This window comes from Sciurus vulgaris (assembly GCF_902686455.1).
Source record: "Sciurus vulgaris genome assembly, chromosome: 17".
Taxonomy (NCBI): domain Eukaryota; kingdom Metazoa; phylum Chordata; class Mammalia; order Rodentia; family Sciuridae; genus Sciurus; species Sciurus vulgaris.
The window spans coordinates 46916321-46923206 of NC_136478.1; the positions used below are offsets into that span (position 1 = coordinate 46916321).

The 6886-nt window shown below is 52.1% G+C and overlaps 1 long non-coding RNA gene across 1 annotated transcript; it reads right to left on the minus strand.

Annotated features, from left to right (window-relative positions):
* Positions 1 to 894: 894 nt before the first annotated feature.
* On the minus strand, positions 895 to 1913 carry LOC306649197. The gene is made up of 2 exons (XR_013760598.1): positions 1674 to 1913; positions 895 to 1086 (listed from the first exon to the last, which is right to left on the minus strand). It is a non-coding gene; the product is annotated as an uncharacterized lncRNA (long non-coding RNA).
* Positions 1914 to 6886: the final 4973 nt, after the last annotated feature.

The window sequence follows — 6886 nt, forward strand, 5'->3', positions numbered from 1 at the left end:
CGTTCACTCCTGACACCTCATGGCTCTGCACCAGGGTCCACTTCTGAGCCACACTGCACATTCAGAGTCCTTGGGTCCCTGTTGCACACACTCACCAGGGACTGGAGCTCCACACTCACCAGGAAGGGTAGAGCAGAGAGCCTGTCCCGCTCCTACCTGCGGTCCACCACAGGTGGAGGCCACACTGCTGCGACCTACTGTCCTCAAGCCCTCACCTGGCCACAGCTGAGCTATGAGGGAGGCATGACCCCTCTCATATGTGCAGGAGAGTGTACACAAACCTGCATGCCTTGCTGAACCCGTCCTAGTATGTCCTGAGTGTTTCCGTAGCTGCCTGTGACCTTTCTGCTCCCCGCAAGCTCCCCTACTCCATGGACTCCAGTTCCCTCCCCCTGACCCTTGGCACCTGGCACAGTGCCCTCCTTGAAGGACCTGAGGCCTGGGGAAAGCCTGGCTCTGTGTGGCCCTGCTGGGGCCCGGGACAGCACCTGCCCACTCCACCCAACTCCATGGTGCGCAGTGCTTCTGCGCTGGGAGCCCAGTCACTGCATCCATCAGATATCTCTGAGCACCTGCAGAAAGTCCAGGACACTCTCCGCCTGGCTGCTCTGCTTTTCACTTTGTGTCTGTGCCACAAACAAGGAAAACGCAACCAAGAAGCAGTGCGGGCTTAAGGGTTGCCAGTGGGAATACACACAACGCGGCTGCTTTGAGGGTGTGGATCCTGGTTCACACAGACAGCCCAGCACACGGGTTCTGGATGGCTGCCAGGTTTCCAGGGTGAGCAAGTGCCTCAAAGGGGACAAATATTTTTTACAGATCATAAGTGAAATGGAGGTCTGAATGTTTAAAAATAAATACATAATGAAGGAAGAAAGAAAGGACAGACAAGCACAAAGACCTTGCTGACCTTTAGATTCAAATGAGTGAAAAACAAGTTTTTATAGTTATGGTTGCTGCCGCCGAGGAAACGAAACCTTTTATCTCCAACTCTTCTGAGCCACAGCTCCCAGAATGAGTATTTCCAAATGGGTGCTCTTGAGATTGAACAGAGGACTTTCACTCTTTGGGCTTCAGTTTCCTCATCTATAAGATGGAGATAATGTGATTCTCACTGGATAATTATGAGAGTTAAATTAATTAATACATGCAAAGGACATGAACCAGGGCTCACATGGCACATGGTGAAGTTCATTCATTAGCCATCGTCACCATCATCACCATCACCATAACCATCACCATCCACATCACCACCATGACCGTTATGACCATCACCACCAGCATCAACATCAACACAACCATAACCACCATCAAAACCTCCCTGTCATCATCATCGCCACTATCATTAGCCTGATCATTGTCACCTTCACCATCACTAGGATGACATCACTGTCACCACCATCACCACGTGCGAGGACCTGAGAACCTGATGCAGCCAGTAGCCAGACTAGCAACCAGCAAATGGAAACTGGAAACCCGCAGCTGACTGTAGGCAGGGGCAGACTTAGTTTCCCACTGTAGACAGGAGCCCCCACTGAAGGGGACTCTAGACGTGATAAAGAGGCTGGGTCCTGGGCTGCAGACAGGATGGGGTTTTTTAGAGCCAGTGCAATTATTTCTAATTAATAATAATAAGTTCCTGCTTGTTTTTCCAAGGATTTTTTTCAACCCACCTTAAATGCCCTGTTTGGTTGGTTGGCTTAATGGGAAGGCCCAGCTTATCTGCATTCACCTACTGAAAATTGGCCTCAGTGCCATCAGACAAGATCTTGGGGTTCACGCCGCTGAGATGGCCCTCTGGAAAAGGAAGTGACTAGACGTTTCCTCTGCTCATTGTCTTCCTCGAAAAGTGACAAGTAGGGAATATTTGTTCCCAATTCTTCTTCCTTCCTGTATGCCAGCAAAAATGTGCAAAGTTACAAGAGGTAGAGAAAGGTGAGTTACCAAATCTTCAAGGTCTTCTGTCCCGCAAAGCTCAATGTCCTCTGACCTCCCAGCCCTGCTCACCCCAGCAGCCACCAGCACACAGCTCGGGCCTGGGCACATGGTTGGGACACGGATTCCAGACCAAGTGCTTCCAGTCCTTTGGTGCTCCTCATTCTAGGCTGGCTGTGCCTGGGACCCCAGCTTCCTCACCCTCAGGTGCATCCCACTGGCTAACTTCCCCACTATCCCCAGAAACCCCTGGCAGGAGTCACCAGGTGCCCAGCAGTGGCCCACCTGAGCAAATGGCTTCTTCCCCTCCCTGGCCACTTCCCTACTCCTATCCAGCTTCCTGGAGAAACTGAATAAACTCTTGCCCTGTGCTTGCCTTGCCTTTGGGGACAATCCTACCCTAGGAAAACTCAGCCATTTCCCGTGGTCCACGCTGCATGTGTCAAGCTTCATGGGGTCTCTCCCCCAGCCACACTTGCTTCCTCTCATGGTCCCAAGGTCCAGTGCTATCTGTGCCTCTGGGCCCATCACACAGCTGGGACCCACTTCCTAGGGTCACCCCTCCCTCCCCTGCAGGCCTCCAGAAATGCCCTCCCCAGCCCTCCCCAGGGACCCCACCCTGCCTTTAACCTTCACACCTGAGCATCTTCCCAGGCCTCAGCCCCAAGTCTGTCTCCATGGGTGCCATGCAGATCCAGCCCCCTCGGGGCTCACCTGTGCCCAGACACACGGCTGCTGGTCCAGCGCTGCACTGCAGCTCTGGGTGCCCTCTGGACAGCCCTGGCCCTGCGGCCACAGCTCCTCCTCTCCAGGGCGAAGCCTGGGCTTCTGGGTTTTCAGGGTATAGCACAGGCTGAGGCAGCAACGTGGTGATGTTGAGGAGATGGTGGTGATAAGGATGATGATGGAGGTAAGGATACTGATGGTGATGATCGTGTTGGTGATCATAGTGGTGATGATGATTATAAAGGCAACAGTCAATAGTCAAAACCCCCACATGGCTCCAAAAAACACAAAAAATATCTCTACAGCAAAGCTCTCCACTGTCCACACAGTGAATTGTGACCCTGACAACAAAAATTCAACAACTTTCACTTCTCCTTGTGATTTACCTACTTAAACCCCCCACCCTCCAAGAAGGAGGCCATTTTCACACACGTGCATCCCACCCAGCCCCTTCCTGTCTCTTGCCAGCTCATTGGTGGACCCTTTGGAAATCCATTCCACACCAGGAGGGCTTGCAGGGTGGTTTTAGTGGCTGACAGCGTCCTGCCTCTTTTTGTCTTCAGGGTTGTGTACTGTGTGCCTTATTTGATGTTTACTATTTTCAAGAATTACATAGTGTTTATAGCAATTCTGCAAATATTTTGAGATCTGTGGCGCACTCAGCATTAGTATTGGGACTGCCGTCTACACCCGCTGCACTTCCCTTCACTGGCCAGGGCAGGCCTCTATAGTAACATTCGTGAGCCAGAATCCAGAGGCAGCTTCACACTCTTCCTGACACAGGGTCTCTGGCTGCAGCCCTGAGATGGAATTGATCTGCCATCCCAGGGACATTGCAATACAAATAACGCCAGGTGTCCCCTCTTCAGATTCAATCCCTTCTCCCCCTGCCCCATGGTGGGCGTGCCCAGCTAAGAGAGCGTTCCACATCTCTACACAGGGCGCATGGATTTAACCACTGGTGCTCAGCACTCTGTACCCCTGGCTAAATCCATTTGGAAAAACTGCTGTTCAAAATCATCCAAAAGGTTCCCAATTGCTAGAGGTCATGATGGTGAAGTTGTGTGTGGACAGCCCTGGGAGGCCAGGTAGGCCCTGCCACAGTTGCTAGCCTGGGCAAAGCCCTGCAGGGCACTGTCCCTCCTGATATTCACCCTGCATACTGTGCTGCAGGAAAGACGCCATCTTCTTACTCTGTGATGCAGACACGGTGTGGGCACATCAACAGTGCTCATGTGTTTATGAATCAGTGAGCGAGCCAGGTAGTGGGACTGCAACCTCTGAAGCTCTGAAGAAGGCTGGGGCCCTCTCCTGTCCCCCATGCTGACTCCTTCATGAGGAGAGAACAGGAAGGAGAGGCTCTAAGTCCAGGTTTGCATGAAGAAACATCCATTTGCTGATTTTGTGACCACAAAAGGCCCTTCACACCTCACACCAGCCCACTCTGGAGGGAAGGTTCTGGGCTGAGCTTCACGGCTCCTGCACTCTAGAGCACACCTCCCGCCATACTGGAGCTGCTGTAGGAAGAGCACCAAGAAGGTGTCCTAGTGCCACGTGGCATGTGTGGGCCTGTGTCTGCCTTCCTTGCAGGGCAGGCTCCTCCCACGGCTCAGGAGGTGACAAGGCTGGAGGTCCTGTGTCACTGATGGGAACTCTGGGCCAACCCTCCAGCTCTGTCTTTGGTACACTTGCAGGAACATGACTCCATGACATGCTGGAAAGGGGACAGGGCTGTGAGTGCTGTGGGGCACCAGGACAGAGACCCAGGGTCTGGGGTTTCCGGAAGGAAGAACGAATTCACATCTGGGAGCAGACACATCTCTGGCTAATGCATAACTTCTAGAACTAGTTTATGATCCACTTGGAAAGACTCTCTGGAAAGGCCTGAGAACCTCACTGAGTTCCCTTGGCTTGTGGGATGAATTTCACAGCTGTGAACTTCGCTAGTCGGGTGTTTTCTGAGGAGGTGAGGGCTGCCTTGCCTCAGTAAAGCCCACTGGTGGACTTCATTCTCCTTAGACCTCAGAGAAGCCACAAGAAAGAGGGGCAATCAGAGGGACAATGGGCCTCCCCAGGAACCCCGAGGAAGAGCAGCAATCTTCCCCATTTTCTCAGTGTCACGCCGAGCCTCGGAGGTACCCTAGTGGGCCACCAAGAAGAAGTGGGTTCGTGTCCTGGCTCAGGAATGAAGCAGAGCATGGGAAGATTCTTTATTCTTGCCTCCAGAAAAGATCTAGTCTCTCTTCTTGTTCTTTCTTGTCCTCTCTACATACATCCTTTTAGATATAGTCCCCAAGGGATTGTGGGACTTGATCTGTCTGGTGGACGTACTTGGTGAAGAAGGCTGTGCTGTGGTGATGTTAGACTCTGTAGGGCAGGGTCATTGTCTGAACATCAAAAGATGTCCTGATATCCATCCACCTCCTCTTCTTCTTCCCAGATTGCAGGCAGAGGGGTGACATGGCTACTGAGACTCTGGCTTCTAATCCCCGGGCAACAACCTACTTCCACACCCATCACCACTCCTCTCTCCACATTATCCTGGGGGCTGATGGACAGCATGTGATGGCCTATCCCAAATTGAGCCACCCCATGTGCAGAGACTGGTACAGGAACTTCTGTGGCTAAGGGCATGGGCCATGGAGTTTAGGTTAAAGTCTCAGCATATACAAGATGTGGGACCTGGGACAACTTACTCTCTTGTGCTTCAGTTTCTTCCCTGTCTGCAAAATTGGAGTAATAATAGGCCTTAACCTGAGATGCTGGGAAAGTCAGATGATTTCCTGATTATTATGGTGCAGCAATGCTGATGGTGATGGTAGTGGTAGTGGTGGTGATGGTGGTGGTGGTGATGGTGATGATGGTGGTGTAGGTGGTGGTGGTGGTGATGATTTCATTTTTTGTCAGTGTGATCATAACCAATATAACAAAACAATTCACAGCTACGAAGATTTCCGAATGCTTCTGGCAGTTAGGCCATTTCTTTTCCATAGTGCAACCTCACCTAAGTTGTGGAAAACACTAAAGGAAGCCTCGTTGCCCCATGCCGACTCATTCAGATACAGGAAGGAAATGACCGTGACGCAAATGCAAAGAGAATCAGACTGTTCTGGAACATAGCTCCACTGAGGGGACTGTGACCCATGCCAGCACTGCATGCCAAGGAGCACACTGTGGCCTCGTAGGTGCCCTGCACACATCCTGGCCATTCCTGCCACCTGACCTTTGTGTGGCTGTGTTTCCTCCAGAAATGCCCTTTGCCCTCTGACAGGTCACCCTAAAGGCTAAACCGGGTCTGGGTGCATCGCACTGCCCCCACCTGCCTGGAAAAGTGCATCCTTTTACCTTGCTGGAGCAGACAGATGCAGCTCGGCCCTCTAGAGGAGGGGAGAGACTGTCTACAGCGGGAAAGTGACAAAGCAAGAGCCATCTGCCCAAACCCAGGCAAGGATAAGTTGATTGACAAGTCCCTAATTAAACCCTAATTATAATCTGAGAGCCCTAAATCTTTTGGGTCATAAATGACTTTGACCCTCAAAAAAGTGCTGTCACATTGACCCCACCGCCACTTCACCACTCTGGCTCCCTGACTTCAGAAGGGTGCTACAGAGACAGAGGAGAGGCAGCGGGGCTCAGTGGTGTTGGAAAGAAATTCACTCCCTGCAGTGACCAGGAGCAACCACCTGCAGGGGTCTGAGGTAGCATCTCCCTGGGGCTCCCCGCAGCCACAGGCCAGGTGGCTCAGGACAAATCCAGTCAGTGTCTGTGCCCTGGAGGAGCTGCCCCTGCTGGGGAGGGGGAGGGTGTGTCAGGGCTGAAGGAGAGGGCCACTCTTCAGAGACTCAGTCTAGGCTGGTGTAGCTAAAGATGAATGAAAACCCATAATGCTTAACAAACAAGAATCCAGTGCAACTGGAAGAGGGGGCGACTCTTCCAGCAGAAGGGCTGAGGGAGCAGAGCAGCATGCGGGTCCCCAGTGAGGGGCAGGTGAGCCTCTTCCCAGTCCACTGGCGAGGTCCAGATAAGTAATCCCAGATTTGAGGAACTCAGGGGCCAGGGCCTTTAAAAAAGGGGTGGGTGGGTGAGTGGGTTCGACAGAGGCTGGTCAACTTCAATTGTGTCCACTAAGTACTTAAAAAAAAAACAAGCAAATAAACAGAAACAACACAACCCTCTCCTCTACCCCCATGACCACTCTCTTTCTTTTTCAAAGAACATTTTAACC